The 23,221-nt window shown below is 55.4% G+C and overlaps 1 pseudogene; it reads left to right on the plus strand.

Moving 5' to 3' along the window:
• Positions 1–21,618: 21,618 nt before the first annotated feature.
• Positions 21,619–22,726, plus strand: LOC144430897 (small subunit ribosomal RNA; annotated as a pseudogene).
• The last annotated feature ends 495 nt before the right edge of the window (positions 22,727–23,221 follow it).

Consider the following 23,221-nt stretch of genomic DNA (forward strand, 5'->3'; position numbering starts at 1 on the left):
GAGCCGAAAAAAGTTAAAGTACAAACGTGCAAGCATACTAACCTAACCCTAGGTAAGGCATGTTAGAGCGAAAGACAGTAAACTCGAATGAGCCAAGAAAGAGCGGCGTGCGGGGCCGGTCAGAGCGCACACATCTCTCGGTGGCTGGCGGGCGAGAGAGTGCTGCGTCGCCGGCATCGGCGTCGAAAGAAGCCGAGCCGAAAAAAGTTAAAAGTACAAACGTGCAAGCATACTAACCTAACCCTAGGTAAGGCATGTTAGAGCGAAAGACAGTAAACTCGAATAAGCCAAGAAAGAGCGGCGTGCGGGGCCGGTCGGAGCGCACACATCTCTCGGTGGCTGGCGGGCGAGAGAGTGCTGCGTCGCCGGCATCGGCGTCGAAAGAAGCCGAGCCGAAAAAAGTTAAAGTGCAAACGTGCAAGCATACTAACCTAACCCTAGGTAAGGCATGTTAGAGCGAAAGACAGTAAACTCGATTGAGCCAAGAGAGAGCGGCGTGCGGGGCCGGTCGGAGCGCACACATCTCTCGGTGTCTGGCGGGCGAGAGAGTGCTGCGTCGCCGGCATCGGCGTCGAAAGAAGCCGAGCCGAAAAAAGTTAAAGTACAAACGTGCAAGCATACTAACCTAACCCTAGGTAAGGCATGTTAGAGCGAAAGACAGTAAACTCGAATGAGCCAAGAAAGAGCGGCGTGCGGGGCCGGTCGGAGCGCACACATCTCTCGGTGGCTGGCGGGCGAGAGAGTGCTGCGTCGCCGGCATCGGCGTCGAAAGAAGCCGAGCCGAAAAAAGTTAAAGTACAAACGTGCAAGCATACTAACCTAACCCTAGGTAAGGCATGTTAGAGCGAAAGACAGTAAACTCGAATGAGCCAAGAAAGAGCGGCGTGCGGGGCCGGTCGGAGCGCACACATCTCTCGGTGGCTGGCGGGCGAGAGAGTGCTGCGTCGCCGGCATCGGCGTCGAAAGAAGCCGAGCCAAAAAAAGTTAAAGTACAAACGTGCAAGCATACTAACCTAACCCTAGGTAAGGCATGTTAGAGCGAAAGACAGTAAACTCGAATGAGCCAAGAAAGAGCGGCGTGCGGGGCCGGTCGGAGCGCACACATCTCTCGGTGGCTGGCGGGCGAGAGAGTGCTGCGTCGCCGGCATCGGCGTCGAAAGAAGCCGAGCCGAAAAAAGTTAAAGTGCAAACGTGCAAGCATACTAACCTAACCCTAGGTAAGGCATGTTAGAGCGAAAGACAGTAAACTCGAATGAGCCAAGAAAGAGCGGCGTGCGGGGCCGGTCGGAGCGCACACATCTCTCGGTGGCTGGCGGGCGAGAGAGTGCTGCGTCGCCAGCATCGGCGTCGAAAGAAGCCGAGCCGAAAAAAGTTAAAGTACAAACGTGCAAGCATACTAACCTAACCCTAGGTAAGGCATGTTAGAGCGAAAGACAGTAAACTCGAATGAGCCAAGAAAGAGCGGCGTGCGGGGCCGGTCGGAGCGCACACATCTCTCGGTGGCTGGCGGGCGAGAGAGTGCTGCGTCGCCGGCATCGGCGTCGAAAGAAGCCGAGCCGAAAAAAGTTAAAGTACAAACGTGCAAGCATACTAACCTAACCCTAGGTGAGGCATGTTAGAGCGAAAGACAGTAAACTCGAATGAGCCAAGAAAGAGCGGCGAGCGGGGCCGGTCGGAGCGCACACATCTCTCGGTGGCTGGCGGGCGAGAGAGTGCTGCGTCGCCGGCATCGGCGTCGAAAGAAGCCGAGCCGAAAAAAGTTAAAAGTACAAACGTGCAAGCATACTAACCTAACCCTAGGTAAGGCATGTTAGAGCGAAAGACAGTAAACTCGAATGAGCCAAGAAAGAGCGGCGTGCGGGGCCGGTCGGAGCGCACACATCTCTCGGTGGCTGGCGGGCGAGAGAGTGCTGCGTCGCCGGCATCGGCGTCGAAAGAAGCCGAGCCGAAAAAAGTTAAAGTACAAACGTGCAAGCATACTAACCTAACCCTAGGTGAGGCATGTTAGAGCGAAAGACAGTAAACTCGAATGAGCCAAGAAAGAGCGGCGTGCGGGGCCGGTCGGAGCGCACACATCTCTCGGTGGCTGGCGGGCGAGAGAGTGCTGCGTCGCCGGCATCGGCGTCGAAAGAAGCCGAGCCGAAAAAAGTTAAAAGTACAAACGTGCAAGCATACTAACCTAACCCTAGGTAAGGCATGTTAGAGCGAAAGACAGTAAACTCGAATGAGCCAAGAAAGAGCGGCGTGCGGGGCCGGTCGGAGCGCACACATCTCTCGGTGGCTGGCGGGCGAGAGAGTGCTGCGTCGCCGGCATCGGCGTCGAAAGAAGCCGAGCCGAAAAAAGTTAAAGTACAAACGTGCAAGCATACTAACCTAACCCTAGGTAAGGCATGTTAGAGCGAAAGACAGTAAACTCGAATGAGCCAAGAAAGAGCGGCGTGCGGGGCCGGTCGGAGCGCACACATCTCTCGGTGGCTGGCGGGCGAGAGAGTGCTGCGTCGCCGGCATCGGCGTCGAAAGAAGCCGAGCCGAAAAAAGTTAAAGTACAAACGTGCAAGCATACTAACCTAACCCTAGGTAAGGCATGTTAGAGCGAAAGACAGTAAACTCGAATGAGCCAAGAAAGAGCGGCGTGCGGGGCCGGTCGGAGCGCACACATCTCTCGGTGGCTGGCGGGCGAGAGAGTGCTGCGTCGCCGGCATCGGCGTCGAAAGAAGCCGAGCCGAAAAAAGTTAAAGTGGAAACGTGCAAGCATACTAACCTAACCCTAGGTAAGGCATGTTAGAGCGAAAGACAGTAAACTCGAATGAGCCAAGAAAGAGCGGCGTGCGGGGCCGGTCGGAGCGCACACATCTCTCGGTGGCTGGCGGGCGAGAGAGTGCTGCGTCGCCAGCATCGGCGTCGAAAGAAGCCGAGCCGAAAAAAGTTAAAGTACAAACGTGCAAGCATACTAACCTAACCCTAGGTAAGGCATGTTAGAGCGAAAGACAGTAAACTCGAATGAGCCAAGAAAGAGCGGCGTGCGGGGCCGGTCGGAGCGCACACATCTCTCGGTGGCTGGCGGGCGAGAGAGTGCTGCGTCGCCGGCATCGGCGTCGAAAGAAGCCGAGCCGAAAAAAGTTAAAGTACAAACGTGCAAGCATACTAACCTAACACTAGGTAGGGCATGTTAGAGCGAAAGACAGTAAACTCGAATGAGCCAAGAAAGAGCGGCGTGCGGGGCCGGTCGGAGCGCACACATCTCTCGGTGGCTGGCGGGCGAGAGAGTGCTGCGTCGCCGGCATCGGCGTCGAAAGAAGCCGAGCCGAAAAAAGTTAAAGTACAAACGTGCAAGCATACTAACCTAACCCTAGGTAAGGCATGTTAGAGCGAAAGACAGTAAACTCGAATGAGCCAAGAAAGAGCGGCGTGCGGGGCCGGTCGGAGCGCACACATCTGTCGGTGGCTGGCGGGCGAGAGAGTGCTGCGTCGCCGGCATCGGCGTCGAAAGAAGCAGAGCCGAAAAAAGTTAAAGTACAAACGTGCAAGCATACTAACCTAACCCTAGGTAAGGCATGTTAGAGCGAAAGACAGTAAACTCGAATGAGCCAAGAAAGAGCGGCGTGCGGGGCCGGTCGGAGCGCACACATCTCTCGGTGGCTGGCGGGCGAGAGAGTGCTGCGTCGCCGGCATCGGCGTCGAAAGAAGCCGAGCCGAAAAAAGTTAAAGTACAAACGTGCAAGCATACTAACCTAACCCTAGGTAAGGCATGTTAGAGTGAAAGACAGTAAACTCGAATGAGCCAAGAAAGAGCGGCGTGCGGGGCCGGTCGGAGCGCACACATCTCTCGGTGGCTGGCGGGCGAGTGAGTGCTGCGTCGCCGGCATCGGCGTCGAAAGAAGCCGAGCCGAAAAAAGTTGAGGTACAAACGTGCAAGCATACTAACCTAACCCTAGGTAAGGCATGTTAGAGCGAAAGACAGTAAACTCGAATGAGCCAAGAAAGAGCGGCGTGCGGGGCCGGTCGGAGCGCACACATCTCTCGGTGGCTGGCGGGCGAGAGAGTGCTGCGTCGCCGGCATCGGCGTCGAAAGAAGCCGAGCCGAAAAAAGTTAAAGTACAAATGTGCAAGCATACTAACCTAACCCTAGGTAAGGCATGTTAGAGCGAAAGACAGTAAACTCGAATGAGCCAAGAAAGAGCGGCGTGCGGGGCCGGTCGGAGCGCACACATCTCTCGGTGGCTGGCGGGCGAGAGAGTGCTGCGTCGCCGGCATCGGCGTCGAAAGAAGCCGAGCCGAAAAAAGTTAAAGTACAAACGTGCAAGCATACTAACCTAACCCTAGGTAAGGCATGTTAGAGTGAAAGACAGTAAACTCGAATGAGCCAAGAAAGAGCGGCGTGCGGGGCCGGGCGGAGCGCACACATCTCTCGGTGGCTGGCGGGCGAGTGAGTGCTGCGTCGCCGGCATCGGCGTCGAAAGAAGCCGAGCCGAAAAAAGTTGAGGTACAAACGTGCAAGCATACTAACCTAACCCTAGGTAAGGCATGTTAGAGCGAAAGACAGTAAACTCGAATGAGCCAAGAAAGAGCGGCGTGCGGGGCCGGTCGGAGCGCACACATCTCTCGGTGGCTGGCGGGCGAGAGAGTGCTGCGTCGCCGGCATCGGCGTCGAAAGAAGCCGAGCCGAAAAAAGTTAAAGTACAAATGTGCAAGCATACTAACCTAACCCTAGGTAAGGCATGTTAGAGCGAAAGACAGTAAACTCGAATGAGCCAAGAAAGAAGCCGAGCCGAAAAAAGTTAAAGTACAAACGTGCAAGCATACTAACCTAACCCTAGGTAAGGCATGTTAGAGCGAAAGACAGTAAACTCGAATGAGCCAAGAAAGAGCGGCGTGCGGGGCCGGTCGGAGCGCACACATCTCTCGGTGGCTGGCGGGCGAGAGAGTGCTGCGTCGCCGGCATCGGCGTCGAAAGAAGCCGAGCCGAAAAAAGTTAAAGTGCAAACGTGCAAGCATACTAACCTAACCCTAGGTAAGGCATGTTAGAGCGAAAGACAGTAAACTCGAATGAGCCAAGAAAGAGCGGCGTGCGGGGCCGGTCGGAGCGCACACATCTCTCGGTGGCTGGCGGGCGAGAGAGTGCTGCGTCGCCAGCATCGGCGTCGAAAGAAGCCGAGCCGAAAAAAGTTAAAGTACAAACGTGCAAGCATACTAACCTAACCCTAGGTAAGGCATGTTAGAGCGAAAGACAGTAAACTCGAATGAGCCAAGAAAGAGCGGCGTGCGGGGCCGGTCGGAGCGCACACATCTCTCGGTGGCTGGCGGGCGAGAGAGTGCTGCGTCGCCGGCATCGGCGTCGAAAGAAGCCGAGCCGAAAAAAGTTAAAGTACAAACGTGCAAGCATACTAACCTAACCCTAGGTGAGGCATGTTAGAGCGAAAGACAGTAAACTCGAATGAGCCAAGAAAGAGCGGCGTGCGGGGCCGGTCGGAGCGCACACATCTCTCGGTGGCTGGCGGGCGAGAGAGTGCTGCGTCGCCGGCATCGGCGTCGAAAGAAGCCGAGCCGAAAAAAGTTAAAAGTACAAACGTGCAAGCATACTAACCTAACCCTAGGTAAGGCATGTTAGAGCGAAAGACAGTAAACTCGAATGAGCCAAGAAAGAGCGGCGTGCGGGGCCGGTCGGAGCGCACACATCTCTCGGTGGCTGGCGGGCGAGAGAGTGCTGCGTCGCCGGCATCGGCGTCGAAAGAAGCCGAGCCGAAAAAAGTTAAAGTACAAACGTGCAAGCATACTAACCTAACCCTAGGTGAGGCATGTTAGAGCGAAAGACAGTAAACTCGAATGAGCCAAGAAAGAGCGGCGTGCGGGGCCGGTCGGAGCGCACACATCTCTCGGTGGCTGGCGGGCGAGAGAGTGCTGCGTCGCCGGCATCGGCGTCGAAAGAAGCCGAGCCGAAAAAAGTTAAAAGTACAAACGTGCAAGCATACTAACCTAACCCTAGGTAAGGCATGTTAGAGCGAAAGACAGTAAACTCGAATGAGCCAAGAAAGAGCGGCGTGCGGGGCCGGTCGGAGCGCACACATCTCTCGGTGGCTGGCGGGCGAGAGAGTGCTGCGTCGCCAGCATCGGCGTCGAAAGAAGCCGAGCCGAAAAAAGTTAAAGTACAAACGTGCAAGCATACTAACCTAACCCTAGGTAAGGCATGTTAGAGCGAAAGACAGTAAACTCGAATGAGCCAAGAAAGAGCGGCGTGCGGGGCCGGTCGGAGCGCACACATCTCTCGGTGGCTGGCGGGCGAGAGAGTGCTGCGTCGCCGGCATCGGCGTCGAAAGAAGCCGAGCCGAAAAAAGTTAAAGTACAAACGTGCAAGCATACTAACCTAACACTAGGTAGGGCATGTTAGAGCGAAAGACAGTAAACTCGAATGAGCCAAGAAAGAGCGGCGTGCGGGGCCGGTCGGAGCGCACACATCTCTCGGTGGCTGGCGGGCGAGAGAGTGCTGCGTCGCCGGCATCGGCGTCGAAAGAAGCCGAGCCGAAAAAAGTTAAAGTACAAACGTGCAAGCATACTAACCTAACCCTAGGTAAGGCATGTTAGAGCGAAAGACAGTAAACTCGAATGAGCCAAGAAAGAGCGGCGTGCGGGGCCGGTCGGAGCGCACACATCTGTCGGTGGCTGGCGGGCGAGAGAGTGCTGCGTCGCCGGCATCGGCGTCGAAAGAAGCCGAGCCGAAAAAAGTTAAAGTACAAACGTGCAAGCATACTAACCTAACCCTAGGTAAGGCATGTTAGAGCGAAAGACAGTAAACTCGAATGAGCCAAGAAAGAGCGGCGTGCGGGGCCGGTCGGAGCGCACACATCTCTCGGTGGCTGGCGGGCGAGAGAGTGCTGCGTCGCCGGCATCGGCGTCGAAAGAAGCCGAGCCGAAAAAAGTTAAAGTACAAACGTGCAAGCATACTAACCTAACCCTAGGTAAGGCATGTTAGAGTGAAAGACAGTAAACTCGAATGAGCCAAGAAAGAGCGGCGTGCGGGGCCGGTCGGAGCGCACACATCTCTCGGTGGCTGGCGGGCGAGTGAGTGCTGCGTCGCCGGCATCGGCGTCGAAAGAAGCCGAGCCGAAAAAAGTTGAGGTACAAACGTGCAAGCATACTAACCTAACCCTAGGTAAGGCATGTTAGAGCGAAAGACAGTAAACTCGAATGAGCCAAGAAAGAGCGGCGTGCGGGGCCGGTCGGAGCGCACACATCTCTCGGTGGCTGGCGGGCGAGAGAGTGCTGCGTCGCCGGCATCGGCGTCGAAAGAAGCCGAGCCGAAAAAAGTTAAAGTACAAATGTGCAAGCATACTAACCTAACCCTAGGTAAGGCATGTTAGAGCGAAAGACAGTAAACTCGAATGAGCCAAGAAAGAAGCCGAGCCGAAAAAAGTTAAAGTACAAACGTGCAAGCATACTAACCTAACCCTAGGTAAGGCATGTTAGAGCGAAAGACAGTAAACTCGAATGAGCCAAGAAAGAGCGGCGTGCGGGGCCGGTCGGAGCGCACACATCTCTCGGTGGCTGGCGGGCGAGAGAGTGCTGCGTCGCCGGCATCGGCGTCGAAAGAAGCCGAGCCGAAAAAAGTTAAAGTACAAACGTGCAAGCATACTAACCTAACCCTAGGTAAAGCATGTTAGAGCGAAAGACAGTAAACTCGAATTAGCCAAGAAAGAGCGGCGTGCGGGGCCGGTCGGAGCGCACACATCTCTCGGTGGCTGGCGGGCGAGAGAGTGCTGCGTCGCCGGCATCGGCGTCGAAAGAAGCCGAGCCGAAAAAAGTTAAAGTACAAACGTGCAAGCATACTAACCTAACCCTAGGTGAGGCATGTTAGAGCGAAAGACAGTAAACTCGAATGAGCCAAGAAAGAGCGGCGTGCGGGGCCGGTCGGAGCGCACACATCTCTCGGTGGCTGGCGGGCGAGAGAGTGCTGCGTCGCCGGCATCGGCGTCGAAAGAAGCCGAGCCGAAAAAAGTTAAAAGTACAAACGTGCAAGCATACTAACCTAACCCTAGGTAAGGCATGTTAGAGCGAAAGACAGTAAACTCGAATGAGCCAAGAAAGAGCGGCGTGCGGGGCCGGTCGGAGCGCACACATCTCTCGGTGGCTGGCGGGCGAGAGAGTGCTGCGTCGCCGGCATCGGCGTCGAAAGAAGCCGAGCCGAAAAAAGTTAAAGTACAAACGTGCAAGCATACTAACCTAACCCTAGGTAAGGCATGTTAGAGCGAAAGACAGTAAACTCGAATGAGCCAAGAACGAGCGGCGTGCGGGGCCGGTCGGAGCGCACACATCTCTCGGTGGCTGGCGGGCGAGAGAGTGCTGCGTCGCCGGCATCGGCGTCGAAAGAAGCCGAGCCGAAAAAAGTTAAAGTACAAATGTGCAAGCATACTAACCTAACCCTAGGTAAGGCATGTTAGAGCGAAAGACAGTAAACTCGAATGAGCCAAGAAAGAAGCCGAGCCGAAAAAAGTTAAAGTACAAACGTGCAAGCATACTAACCTAACCCTAGGTAAGGCATGTTAGAGCGAAAGACAGTAAACTCGAATGAGCCAAGAAAGAGCGGCGTGCGGGGCCGGTCGGAGCGCACACATCTCTCGGTGGCTGGCGGGCGAGAGAGTGCTGCGTCGCCGGCATCGGCGTCGAAAGAAGCCGAGCCGAAAAAAGTTAAAGTACAAACGTGCAAGCATACTAACCTAACCCTAGGTAAAGCATGTTAGAGCGAAAGACAGTAAACTCGAATTAGCCAAGAAAGAGCGGCGTGCGGGGCCGGTCGGAGCGCACACATCTCTCGGTGGCTGGCGGGCGAGAGAGTGCTGCGTCGCCGGCATCGGCGTCGAAAGAAGCCGAGCCGAAAAAAGTTAAAGTACAAACGTGCAAGCATACTAACCTAACCCTAGGTGAGGCATGTTAGAGCGAAAGACAGTAAACTCGAATGAGCCAAGAAAGAGCGGCGTGCGGGGCCGGTCGGAGCGCACACATCTCTCGGTGGCTGGCGGGCGAGAGAGTGCTGCGTCGCCGGCATCGGCGTCGAAAGAAGCCGAGCCGAAAAAAGTTAAAAGTACAAACGTGCAAGCATACTAACCTAACCCTAGGTAAGGCATGTTAGAGCGAAAGACAGTAAACTCGAATGAGCCAAGAAAGAGCGGCGTGCGGGGCCGGTCGGAGCGCACACATCTCTCGGTGGCTGGCGGGCGAGAGAGTGCTGCGTCGCCGGCATCGGCGTCGAAAGAAGCCGAGCCGAAAAAAGTTAAAGTACAAACGTGCAAGCATACTAACCTAACCCTAGGTAAGGCATGTTAGAGCGAAAGACAGTAAACTCGAATGAGCCAAGAAAGAGCGGCGTGCGGGGCCGGTCGGAGCGCACACATCTCTCGGTGGCTGGCGGGCGAGAGAGTGCTGCGTCGCCGGCATCGGCGTCGAAAGAAGCCGAGCCGAAAAAAGTTAAAGTACAAACGTGCAAGCATACTAACCTAACCCTAGGTAAGGCATGTTAGAGCGAAAGACAGTAAACTCGAATGAGCCAAGAAAGAGCGGCGTGCGGGGCCGGTCGGAGCGCACACATCTCTCGGTGGCTGGCGGGCGAGAGAGTGCTGCGTCGCCGGCATCGGCGTCGAAAGAAGCCGAGCCGAAAAAAGTTAAAGTACAAACGTGCAAGCATACTAACCTAACCCTGGGTGAGGCATGTTAGAGCGAAAGACAGTAAACTCGAATGAGCCAAGAAAGAGCGGCGTGCGGGGCCGGTCGGAGCGCACACATCTCTCGGTGGCTGGCGGGCGAGAGAGTGCTGCGTCGCCGGCATCGGCGTCGAAAGAAGCCGAGCCGAAAAAAGTTAAAAGTACAAACGTGCAAGCATACTAACCTAACCCTAGGTAAGGCATGTTAGAGCGAAAGACAGTAAACTCGAATGAGCCAAGAAAGAGCGGCGTGCGGGGCCGGTCGGAGCGCACACATCTCTCGGTGGCTGGCGGGCGAGAGAGTGCTGCGTCGCCGGCATCGGCGTCGAAAGAAGCCGAGCCGAAAAAAGTTAAAGTACAAACGTGCAAGCATACTAACCTAACCCTAGGTAAAGCATGTTAGAGCGAAAGACAGTAAACTCGAATGAGCCAAGAAAGAGCGGCGTGCGGGGCCGGTCGGAGCGCACACATCTCTCGGTGGCTGGCGGGCGAGAGAGTGCTGCGTCGCCGGCATCGGCGTCGAAAGAAGCCGAGCCGAAAAAAGTTAAAGTGCAAACGTGCAAGCATACTAACCTAACCCTAGGTAAGGCATGTTAGAGCGAAAGACAGTAAACTCGAATGAGCCAAGAAAGAGCGGCGTGCGGGGCCGGTCGGAGCGCACACATCTCTCGGTGGCTGGCGGGCGAGAGAGTGCTGCGTCGCCGGCATCGGCGTCGAAAGAAGCCGAGCCGAAAAAAGTTAAAGTGCAAACGTGCAAGCATACTAACCTAACCCTAGGTAAGGCATGTTAGAGCGAAAGACAGTAAACTCGAATGAGCCAAGAAAGAGCGGCGTGCGGGGCCGGTCGGAGCGCACACATCTCTCGGTGGCTGGCGGGCGAGAGAGTGCTGCGTCGCCGGCATCGGCGTCGAAAGAAGCCGAGCCGAAAAAAGTTAAAGTACAAACGTGCAAGCATACTAACCTAACCCTAGGTAGGGCATGTTAGAGCGAAAGACAGTAAACTCGAATGAGCCAAGAAAGAGCGGCGTGCGGGGCCGATCGGAGCGCACACATCTCTCGGTGGCTGGCGGGCGAGAGAGTGCTGCGTCGCCGGCATCGGCGTCGAAAGAAGCCGAGCCGAAAAAAGTTAAAGTACAAACGTGCAAGCATACTAACCTAACCCTAGGTAGGGCATGTTAGAGCGAAAGACAGTAAACTCGAATGAGCCAAGAAAGAGCGGCGTGCGGGGCCGGTCGGAGCGCACACATCTGTCGGTGGCTGGCGGGCGAGAGAGTGCTGCGTCGCCGGCATCGGCGTCGAAAGAAGCCGAGCCGAAAAAAGTTAAAGTACAAACGTGCAAGCATACTAACCTAACCCTAGGTAAGGCATGTTAGAGCGAAAGACAGTAAACTCGAATGAGCCAAGAAAGAGCGGCGTGCGGGGCCGGTCGGAGCGCACACATCTCTCGGTGGCTGGCGGGCGAGAGAGTGCTGCGTCGCCGGCATCGGCGTCGAAAGAAGCCGAGCCGAAAAAAGTTAAAGTACAAACGTGCAAGCATACTAACCTAACCCTAGGTGAGGCATGTTAGAGCGAAAGACAGTAAACTCGAATGAGCCAAGAAAGAGCGGCGTGCGGGGCCGGTCGGAGCGCACACATCTCTCGGTGGCTGGCGGGCGAGAGAGTGCTGCGTCGCCGGCATCGGCGTCGAAAGAAGCCGAGCCGAAAAAAGTTAAAAGTACAAACGTGCAAGCATACTAACCTAACCCTAGGTAAGGCATGTTAGAGCGAAAGACAGTAAACTCGAATGAGCCAAGAAAGAGCGGCGTGCGGGGCCGGTCGGAGCGCACACATCTCTCGGTGGCTGGCGGGCGAGAGAGTGCTGCGTCGCCGGCATCGGCGTCGAAAGAAGCCGAGCCGAAAAAAGTTAAAGTACAAACGTGCAAGCATACTAACCTAACCCTAGGTAAAGCATGTTAGAGCGAAAGACAGTAAACTCGAATGAGCCAAGAAAGAGCGGCGTGCGGGGCCGGTCGGAGCGCACACATCTCTCGGTGGCTGGCGGGCGAGAGAGTGCTGCGTCGCCGGCATCGGCGTCGAAAGAAGCCGAGCCGAAAAAAGTTAAAGTGCAAACGTGCAAACATACTAACCTAACCCTAGGTAAGGCATGTTAGAGCGAAAGACAGAAAACTCGAATGAGCCAAGAAAGAGCGGCGTGCGGGGCCGGTCGGAGCGCACACATCTCTCGGTGGCTGGCGGGCGAGAGAGTGCTGCGTCGCCGGCATCGGCGTCGAAAGAAGCCGAGCCGAAAAAAGTTAAAGTGCAAACGTGCAAGCATACTAACCTAACCCTAGGTAAGGCATGTTAGAGCGAAAGACAGTAAACTCGAATGAGCCAAGAAAGAGCGGCGTGCGGGGCCGGTCGGAGCGCACACATCTCTCGGTGGCTGGCGGGCGAGAGAGTGCTGCGTCGCCGGCATCGGCGTCGAAAGAAGCCGAGCCGAAAAAAGTTAAAGTACAAACGTGCAAGCATACTAACCTAACCCTAGGTAGGGCATGTTAGAGCGAAAGACAGTAAACTCGAATGAGCCAAGAAAGAGCGGCGTGCGGGGCCGGTCGGAGCGCACACATCTCTCGGTGGCTGGCGGGCGAGAGAGTGCTGCGTCGCCGGCATCGGCGTCGAAAGAAGCCGAGCCGAAAAAAGTTAAAGTACAAACGTGCAAGCATACTAACCTAACCCTAGGTAGGGCATGTTAGAGCGAAAGACAGTAAACTCGAATGAGCCAAGAAAGAGCGGCGTGCGGGGCCGGTAGGAGCGCACACATCTGTCGGTGGCTGGCGGGCGAGAGAGTGCTGCGTCGCCGGCATCGGCGTCGAAAGAAGCCGAGCCGAAAAAAGTTAAAGTACAAACGTGCAAGCATACTAACCTAACCCTAGGTAAGGCATGTTAGAGCGAAAGACAGTAAACTCGAATGAGCCAAGAAAGAGCGGCGTGCGGGGCCGGTCGGAGCGCACACATCTCTCGGTGGCTGGCGGGCGAGAGAGTGCTGCGTCGCCGGCATCGGCGTCGAAAGAAGCCGAGCCGAAAAAAGTTAAAGTACAAACGTGCAAGCATACTAACCTAACCCTAGGTAAGGCATGTTAGAGCGAAAGACAGTAAACTCGAATGAGCCAAGAAAGAGCGGCGTGCGGGGCCGGTCGGAGCGCACACATCTCTCGGTGGCTGGCGGGCGAGAGAGTGCTGCGTCGCCGGCATCGGCGTCGAAAGAAGCCGAGCCGAAAAAAGTTGAGGTACAAACGTGCAAGCATACTAACCTAACCCTAGGTAAGGCATGTTAGAGCGAAAGACAGTAAACTCGAATGAGCCAAGAAAGAGCGGCGTGCGGGGCCGGTCGGAGCGCACACATCTCTCGGTGGCTGGCGGGCGAGAGAGTGCTGCGTCGCCGGCATCGGCGTCGAAAGAAGCCGAGCCGAAAAAAGTTAAAGTACAAACGTGCAAGCATACTAACCTAACCCTAGGTAAGGCATGTTAGAGCGAAAGACAGTAAACTCGAATGAGCCAAGAAAGAAGCCGAGCCGAAAAAAGTTAAAGTACAAACGTGCAAGCATACTAACCTAACCCTAGGTAAGGCATGTTAGAGCGAAAGACAGTAAACTCGAATGAGCCAAGAAAGAGCGGCGTGCGGGGCCGGTCGGAGCGCACACATCTCTCGGTGGCTGGCGGGCGAGAGAGTGCTGCGTCGCCGGCATCGGCGTCGAAAGAAGCCGAGCCGAAAAAAGTTAAATTACAAACGTGCAAGCATACTAACCTAACCCTAGGTAAGGCATGTTAGAGCGAAAGACAGTAAACTCGAATGAGCCAAGAAAGAGCGGCGTGCGGGGCCGGTCGGAGCGCACACATATCTCGGTAGCTGGCGGGCGAGAGAGTGCTGCGTCGCCGGCATCGGCGTCGAAAGAAGCCGAGCCGAAAAAAGTTAAAGTAAAAACGTGCAAGCATACTAACCTAACCCTAGGTAAGGCATTTTAGAGCGAAAGACAGTAAACTCGAATGAGCCAAGAAAGAGCGGCGTGCGGGGCCGGTCGGAGCGCACACATCTCTCGGTGGCTGGCGGGCGAGAGAGTGCTGCGTCGCCGGCATCGGCGTCGAAAGAAGCCGAGCCGAAAAAAGTTAAAGTACAAACGTGCAAGCATACTAACCTAACCCTAGGTAAGGCATGTTAGAGCGAAAGACAGTAAACTCGAATGAGCCAAGAAAAAGCGGCGTGCGGGGCCGGTCGGAGCGCACACATTTCTCGGTGGCTGGCGGGCGAGAGAGTGCTGCGTCGCCGGCATCGGCGTCGAAAGAAGCCGAGCCGAAAAAATTTAAAGTGCAAACGTGCAAGCATACTAACCTAACCCTAGGTAAGGCATGTTAGAGCGAAAGACAGTAAACTCGAATGAGCCAAGAAAGAGCGGCGTGCGGGGCCGGTCGGAGCGCACACATCTCTCGGTGGCTGGCGGGCGAGAGAGTGCTGCGTCGCCGGCATCGGCGTCGAAAGAAGCCGAGCCGAAAAAAGTTAAAGTACAAACGTGCAAGCATACTAACCTAACCCTAGGTAAGGCATGTTAGAGCGAAAGACAGTAAACTCGAATGAGCCAAGAAAGAGCGGCGTGCGGGGCCGGTCGGAGCGCACACATCTCTCGGTGGCTGGCGGGCGAGAGAGTGCTGCGTCGCCGGCATTGGCGTCGAAAGAAGCCAAGCCGAAAAAAGTTAAAGTACAAACGAGCAAGCATACTAACCTAACCCTAGGTAAGGCATGTTAGAGCGAAAGACAGTAAACTCGAATGAGCCAAGAAAGAGCGGCGTGCGGGGCCGGTCGGAGCGCACACATCTCTCGGTGGCTGGCGGGCGAGAGAGTGCTGCGTCGCCGGCATCGGCGTCGAAAGAAGCCGAGCCGAAAAAAGTTAAAGTACAAACGTGCAAGCATACTAACCTAACCCTAAGTAAGGCATGTTAGAGCGAAAGACAGTAAACTCGAATGAGCCAAGAAAGAGCGGCGTGCGGGGCCGGTCGGAGCGCACACATCTCTCGGTGGCTGGCGGGCGAGAGATTGCTGCGTCGCCGGCATCGGCGTCGAAAGAAGCCGAGCCGAAAAAAGTTAAAGTGCAAACGTGCAAGCATACTAACCTAACCCTAGGTAAGGCATGTTAGAGCGAAAGACAGTAAACTCGAATGAGCCAAGAAAGAGCGGCGTGCGGGGCCGGTCGGAGCGCACACATCTCTCGGTGGCTGGCGGGCGAGAGAGTGCTGCGTCGCCAGCATCGGCGTCGAAAGAAGCCGAGCCGAAAAAAGTTAAAGTACAAACGTGCAAGCATACTAACCTAACCCTAGGTAAGGCATGTTAGAGCGAAAGACAGTAAACTCGAATGAGCCAAGAAAGAGCGGCGTGCGGGGCCGGTCGGAGCGCACACATCTCTCGGTGGCTGGCGGGCGAGAGAGTGCTGCGTCGCCGGCATCGGCGTCGAAAGAAGCCGAGCCGAAAAAAGTTAAAGTACAAACGTGCAAGCATACTAACCTAACCCTAGGTAGGGCATGTTAGAGCGAAAGACAGTAAACTCGAATGAGCCAAGAAAGAGCGGCGTGCGGGGCCGGTCGGAGCGCACACATCTCTCGGTGGCTGGCGGGCGAGAGAGTGCTGCGTCGCCGGCATCGGCGTCGAAAGAAGCCGAGCCGAAAAAAGTTAAAGTACAAACGTGCAAGCATACTAACCTAACCCTAGGTAAGGCATGTTAGAGCGAAAGACAGTAAACTCGAATGAGCCAAGAAAGAGCGGCGTGCGGGGCCGGTCGGAGCGCACACATCTCTCGGTGGCTGGCGGGCGAGAGAGTGCTGCGTCGCCGGCATCGGCGTCGAAAGAAGCCGAGCCGAAAAAAGTTAAAGTACAAACGTGCAAGCATACTAACCTAACCCTAGGTAAGGCATGTTAGAGCGAAAGACAGTAAACTCGAATGAGCCAAGAAAGAGCGGCGTGCGGGGCCGGTCGGAGCGCACACATCTCTCGGTGGCTGGCGGGCGAGAGAGTGCTGCGTCGCCGGCATCGGCGTCGAAAGAAGCCGAGCCGAAAAAAGTTGAGGTACAAACGTGCAAGCATACTAACCTAACCCTAGGTAAGGCATGTTAGAGCGAAAGACAGTAAACTCGAATGAGCCAAGAAAGAGCGGCGTGCGGGGCCGGTCGGAGCGCACACATCTCTCGGTGGCTGGCGGGCGAGAGAGTGCTGCGTCGCCGGCATCGGCGTCGAAAGAAGCCGAGCCGAAAAAAGTTAAAGTACAAACGTGCAAGCATACTAACCTAACCCTAGGTAAGGCATGTTAGAGCGAAAGACAGTAAACTCGAATGAGCCAAGAAAGAAGCCGAGCCGAAAAAAGTTAAAAGTACAAACGTGCAAGCATACTAACCTAACCCTAGGTAAGGCATGTTAGAGCGAAAGACAGTAAACTCGAATGAGCCAAGAAAGAGCGGCGTGCGGGGCCGGTCGGAGCGCACACATCTCTCGGTGGCTGGCGGGCGAGAGAGTGCTGCGTCGCCGGCATCGGCGTCGAAAGAAGCCGAGCCGAAAAAAGTTAAAGTACAAACGTGCAAGCATACTAACCTAACCCTAGGTAAGGCATGTTAGAGCGAAAGACAGTAAACTCGAATGAGCCAAGAAAGAGCGGCGTGCGGGGCCGGTCGGTGCGCACACATATCTCGGTGGCTGGCGGGAGAGAGAGTGCTGCGTCGCCGGCATCGGCGTCGAAAGAAGCCGAGCCGAAAAAAGTTAAAGTACAAACGTGCAAGCATACTAACCTAACCCTAGGTAAGGCATGTTAGAGCGAAAGACAGTAAACTCGAATGAGCCAAGAAAGAGCGGCGTGCGAGGCCGGTCGGAGCGCACACATCTCTCGGTGGCTGGCGGGCGAGAGAGTGCTGCGTCGCCGGCATCGGCGTCGAAAGAAGCCGAGCCGAAAAAAGTTAAAGTACAAACGTGCAAGCATACTAACCTAACCCTAGGTAAGGCATGTTAGAGCGAAAGACAGTAAACTCGAATGAGCCAAGAAAGAGCGGCGTGCGGGGCCGGTCGGAGCGCACACATCTCTCGGTGGCTGGCGGGCGAGAGAGTGCTGCGTCGCCAGCATCGGCGTCGAAAGAAGCCGAGCCGAAAAAAGTTAAAGTACAAACGTGCAAGCATACTAACCTAACCCTAGGTAAGGCATGTTAGAGCGAAAGACAGTAAACTCGAATGAGCCAAGAAAGAGCGGCGTGCGGGGCCGGTCGGAGCGCACACATCTCTCGGTGGCTGGCGGGCGAGAGAGTGCTGCGTCGCCGGCATCGGCGTCGAAAGAAGCCGAGCCGAAAAAAGTTAAAGTACCAACGTGCAAGCATACTAACCTAACCCTAGGTAGGGCATGTTAGAGCGAAAGACAGTAAACTCGAATGAGCCAAGAAAGAGCGGCGTGCGGGGCTGGTCGGAGCGCACACATCTCTCGGTGGCTGGCGGGCGAGAGAGTGCTGCGTCGCCGGCATCGGCGTCGAAAGAAGCCGAGCCGAAAAAAGTTTAAGTACAAACGTGCAAGCATACTAACCTAACCCTAGGTAAGGCATGTTAGAGCGAAAGACAGTAAACTCGAATGAGCCAAGAAAGAGCGGCGTGCGGGGCCGGTCGGAGCGCACACATCTCTCGGTGGCTGGCGGGCGAGAGAGTGCTGCGTCGCCGGCATCGGCGTCGAAAGAAGCCGAGCCGAAAAAAGTTAAAGTACAAACGTGCAAGCATACTAACCTAACCCTAGGTAAGGCATGTTAGAGCGAAAGACAGTAAACTCGAATGAGCCAAGAAAGAGCGGCGTGCGGGGCCGGTCGGAGCGCACACATCTCTCGGTGGCTGGCGGGCGAGAGAGTGCTGCGTCGCCGGCATCGGCGTCGAAAGAAGCCGAGCCGAAAAAAGTTGAGGTACAAACGTGCAAGCATACTAACCTAACCCTAGGTAAGGCATGTTAGAGCGAAAGACAGTAAACTCGAATGAGCCAAGAAAGAGCGGCGTGCGGGGCCGGTCGGAGCGCACACATCTCTCGGTGGCTGGCGGGCGAGAGAGTGCTGCGTCGCCGGCATCGGCGTCGAAAGAAGCCGAGCCGAAAAAAGTTAAAGTACAAACGTGCAAGCATACTAACCTAACCCTAGGTAAGGCATGTTAGAGCGAAAGACAGTAAACTCGAATGAGCCAAGAAAGAAGCCGAGCCGAAAAAAGTTAAAAGTACAAACGTGCAAGCATACTAACCTAACCCTAGGTAAGGCATGTTAGAGCGAAAGACAGTAAACTCGAATGAGCCAAGAAAGAGCGGCGTGCGGGGCCGGTCGGAGCGCACACATCTCTCGGTGGCTGGCGGGCGAGAGAGTGCTGCGTCGCCGGCATCGGCGTCGAAAGAAGCCGAGCCGAAAAAAGTTAAAGTACAAACGTGCAAGCATACTAACCTAACCCTAGGTAAGGCATGTTAGAGCGAAAGACAGTAAACTCGAATGAGCCAAGAAAGAGCGGCGTGCGGGGCCGGTCGGAGCGCACACATATCTCGGTGGCTGGCGGGAGAGAGAGTGCTGCGTCGCCGGCATCGGCGTCGAAAGAAGCCGAGCCGAAAAAAGTTAAAGTACAAACGTGCAAGCATACTAACCTAACCCTAGGTAAGGCATGTTAGAGCGAAAGACAGTAAACTCGAATGAGCCAAGAAAGAGCGGCGTGCGAGGCCGGTCGGAGCGCACACATCTCTCGGTGGCTGGCGGGCGAGAGAGTGCTGCGTCGCCGGCATCGGCGTCGAAAGAAGCCGAGCCGAAAAAAGTTAAAGTACAAACGTGCAAGCATACTAACCTAACCCTAGGTAAGGCATGTTAGAGCGAAAGACAGTAAACTCGAATGAGCCAAGAAAGAGCGGCGTGCGGGGCCGGTCGGAGCGCACACATTTCTCGGTGGCTGGCGGGCGAGAGAGTGCTGCGTCGCCGGCATCGGCGTCGAAAGAAGCCGAGCCGAAAAAAGTTAAAGTGCAAACGTGCAAGCATACTAACCTAACCCTAGGTAAGGCATGTTAGAGCGAAAGACAGTAAACTCGAATGAGCCAAGAAAGAGCGGCGTGCGGGGCCGGTCGGAACGCACACATCTCTCGGTGGCTGGCGGGCGAGAGAGTGCTGCGTCGCCGGCATCGGCGTCGAAAGAAGCCGAGCCGAAAAAAGTTAAAGTACAAACGTGCAAGCATACTAACCTAACCCTAGGTAAGGCATGTTAGAGCGAAAGACAGTAAACTCGAATGAGCCAAGAAAGAGCGGCGTGCGGGGCCGGTCGGAGCGCACACATCTCTCGGTGGCTGGCGGGCGAGAGAGTGCAGCGTCGCCGGCATCGGCGTCGAAAGAAGCCGAGCCGAAAAAAGTTAAAGTACAAACGTGCAAGCATACTAACCTAACCCTAGGTAGGGCATGTTAGAGCGAAAGACAGTAAACTCGAATGAGCCAAGAAAGAGCGGCGTGCGGGGCCGGTCGGAGCGCACACATCTCTCGGTGGCTGGCGGGCGAGAGAGTGCTGCGTCGCCGGCATCGGCGTCGAAAGAAGCCGAGCCGAAAAAAGTTAAAGTACAAACGTGCAAGCATACTAACCTAACCCTAGGTAAGGCATGTTAGAGCGAAAGACAGTAAACTCGAATGAGCCAAGAAAGAGCGGCGTGCGGGGCCGGTCGGAGCGCACACATCTCTCGGTGGCTGGCGGGCGAGAGAGTGCTGCGTCGCCGGCATCGGCGTCGAAAGAAGCCGAGCCGAAAAAAGTTAAAGTACAAACGTGCAAGCATACTAACCTAACCCTAGGTAAGGCATGTTAGAGCGAAAGACAGTAAACTCGAATGAGCCAAGAAAGAGCGGCGTGCGGGGCCGGTCGGAGCGCACACATCTCTCGGTGGCTGGCGGGCGAGAGAGTGCTGCGTCGCCGGCATCGGCGTCGAAAGAAGCCGAGCCGAAAAAAGTTGAGGTACAAACGTGCAAACATACTAACCTAACCCTAGGTAAGGCATGTTAGAGCGAAAGACAGTAAACTCGAATGAGCCAAGAAAGAGCGGCGTGCGGGGCCGGTCGGAGCGCACACATCTCTCGGTGGCTGGCGGGCGAGAGAGTGCTGCGTCGCCGGCATCGGCGTCGAAAGAAGCCGAGCCGAAAAAAGTTAAAGTACAAACGTGCAAGCATACTAACCTAACCCTAGGTAAGGCATGTTAGAGCGAAAGACAGTAAACTCGAATGAGCCAAGAAAGAAGCCGAGCCGAAAAAAGTTAAAAGTACAAACGTGCAAGCATACTAACCTAACCCTAGGTAAGGCATGTTAGAGCGAAAGACAGTAAACTCGAATGAGCCAAGAAAGAGCGGCGTGCGGGGCCGGTCGGAGCGCACACATCTCTCGGTGGCTGGCGGGCGAGAGAGTGCTGCGTCGCCGGCATCGGCGTCGAAAGAAGCCGAGCCGAAAAAAGTTAAAGTACAAACGTGCAAGCATACTAACCTAACCCTAGGTAAGGCATGTTAGAGCGAAAGACAGTAAACTCGAATGAGCCAAGAAAGAGCGGCGTGCGGGGCCGGTCGGAGCGCACACATATCTCGGTGGCTGGCGGGAGAGAGAGTGCTGCGTCGCCGGCATCGGCGTCGAAAGAAGCCGAGCCGAAAAAAGTTAAAGTACAAACGTGCAAGCATACTAACCTAACCCTAGGTAAGGCATGTTAGAGCGAAAGACAGTAAACTCGAATGAGCCAAGAAAGAGCGGCGTGCGAGGCCGGTCGGAGCGCACACATCTCTCGGTGGCTGGCGGGCGAGAGAGTGCTGCGTCGCCGGCATCGGCGTCGAAAGAAGCCGAGCCGAAAAAAGTTAAAGTACAAACGTGCAAGCATACTAACCTAACCCTAGGTAAGGCATGTTAGAGCGAAAGACAGTAAACTCGAATGAGCCAAGAAAGAGCGGCGTGCGGGGCCGGTCGGAGCGCACACATTTCTCGGTGGCTGGCGGGCGAGAGAGTGCTGCGTCGCCGGCATCGGCGTCGAAAGAAGCCGAGCCGAAAAAAGTTAAAGTGCAAACGTGCAAGCATACTAACCTAACCCTAGGTAAGGCATGTTAGAGCGAAAGACAGTAAACTCGAATGAGCCAAGAAAGAGCGGCGTGCGGGGCCGGTCGGAGCGCACACATCTCTCGGTGGCTGGCGGGCGAGAGAGTGCTGCGTCGCCGGCATCGGCGTCGAAAGAAGCAGAGCCGAAATAAGTTAAAGTACAAACGTGCAAGCATACTAACCTAACCCTAGGTAAGGCATGTTAGAGCGAAAGACAGTAAACTCGAATGAGCCAAGAAAGAAGCCGAGCCGAAAAAAGTTAAAGTACAAACGTGCAAGCATACTAACCTAACCCTAGGTAAGGCATGTTAGAGCGAAAGACAGTAAACTCGAATGAGCCAAGAAAGAGCGGCATGTGGGGCCGGTCGGAGCGCACACATCTCTCGGTGGCTGGCGGGCGAGAAAGTGCTGCGTCGCCGGCATCGGCGTCGAAAGAAGCCGAGCCGAAAAAAGTTAAAGTACAAACGCGATGCTAATGAGCGAGCCGTTGTCTCGACTAATATGTAGGGGGCGTTCGATCGAGCGTCTGGCTTGAGCGCTTGTCGGCCTAGCAGAACGGTCGCATTGTTATGACCGGGTTTTAGGCACCGCTGCAGGCGGCCGGCAGAGCTCTTGTTTGTGCGAAACTGAATGGATTGAGCCCGAGAGAGGGCGAGCAAAGAAAAAACGCAAATCGCTCCGCCTGGCACTGCCGGCGAGAGCGCGGACGTCGCGGCCAGCGACTGTCGAAGCTGAGTACGGCCGCAGGCGATCGCCTCGGTCTTAAACGAATGCGACGAGCACGCGCCGGGCGGCCCAGCAAGGGCCGAGCGCAGCTGTCGCAGCTATCTGGTTGATCCTGCCAGTAGTGATATGCTTGTCTCAAAGATTAAGCCATGCAGGTGCAAGTACGAGTTCTCGTAAAGCGAAACTGCGAATGGCTCATTAAATCAGTCTTGGTTTATTTGGTCTCGTGAGCGAAGTGGATAACTGTGGTAATTCTAGAGCTAATACATGCATTAAGCGCTGACTTCGGGAGGCGCGCTTTTATCAGATCAAAACCGACCGGGTTCGTCCTGTGACGTTTGATGACTCTGGATAACCACGCGGATCGTACGGTCTCTGCACCGACGACGTATCATTCAAGTGTCTGCCCTATCAACTGTCGAAGGTACGCTACGTGCCCACCTTTGTGATAACGGGTAACGGGGAATCAGGGTTCGATTCCGGAGAGGGAGCCTGAGAAACGGCTACCCCATCCAAGGAAGGCAGCAGGCGCGCAAATTACCCATTCCCGACACGGGGAGGTAGTGACGAAAAATAACAATACAGGACTCTAACGAGGCCCTGTAATTGAAATGAGTACATCCTAAAACTCTTAACGAGTATCCATTGGAGGGCAAGTCTGGTGCCAGCAGCCGCGGTAATTCCAGCTCCAACAGTGTATGCTAAAGTTGTTGCGGTTGAAAAGCTCGTAGTTGGATTTTGGGCGAGCGCCGCCGGTCCGTCGCAAGGCGTGTCACTGGTTGCGTTCGCCTCACCTTCGGTTCTCCGTCGGTGCTCTTGACTGAGTGTCGGCGGTGGCCGATAAGTTTACTTTGAAAAAAGTAGAGTGTTCAAAGCAGGCTGTTCGCCTGCATAGTGTTGCATGGAATAATGGAATAGGACCTCGGTTCTATTTTGTTGGTTTTCGGAGCACGAGGTAATGATTAAGAGGGACAGACGGGGGCGTCCGTACTCTGCCGTTAGAGGTGAAATTCTTGGATCGGCGGAAGACGAACTACTGCGAAAGCATTCGCCAAGAATGTTTTCTTTAATCAAGAGCGAAAGTCAGAGGTTCGAAGACGATCAGATACCGTCCTAGTTCTGACTATAAACGATGCCAACTAGCGATCGGGAGGCGTTACCATGACGACCTTTCCGGCAGCTTCCGGGAAACCAAAGTCTTTGGGTTCCGGGGGAAGTATGGTTGCAAAGCTGAAACTTAAAGGAATTGACGGAAGGGCACCACCAGGAGTGGAGCCTGCGGCTTAATTTGACTCAACACGGGGAAACTCACCCGGCCCGGACACAGGTAGGATTGACAGATTGAGAGCTCTTTCTTGATTATGTGGGTGGTGGTGCATGGCCGTTCTTAGTTGGTGGAGCGATTTGTCTGGTTAATTCCGATAACGAACGAGACTCTGGCATGCTAAATAGTTACGCGACCTTCTCGGTCGGCGTCTAACTTCTTAGAGGGACTAGTGGCGTTTAGCCACACGAGATTGAGCAATAACAGGTCTGTGATGCCCTTAGATGTCCGGGGCCGCACGCGCGCTACACTGAGTGAAGAGTAAACTCGAATGAGCCAAGAAAGAGCGGCGTGCGTGGCCGGTCGGAGCGCACACATCTCTCGGTGGCAGGCGGGCGAGAGAGTGCTGCGTCGCCGGCATCGGCGTCGAAAGAAGCCGAG

This window comes from Styela clava, chromosome 12 (genome assembly GCF_964204865.1).
Source record: "Styela clava chromosome 12, kaStyClav1.hap1.2, whole genome shotgun sequence".
Taxonomy (NCBI): domain Eukaryota; kingdom Metazoa; phylum Chordata; class Ascidiacea; order Stolidobranchia; family Styelidae; genus Styela; species Styela clava.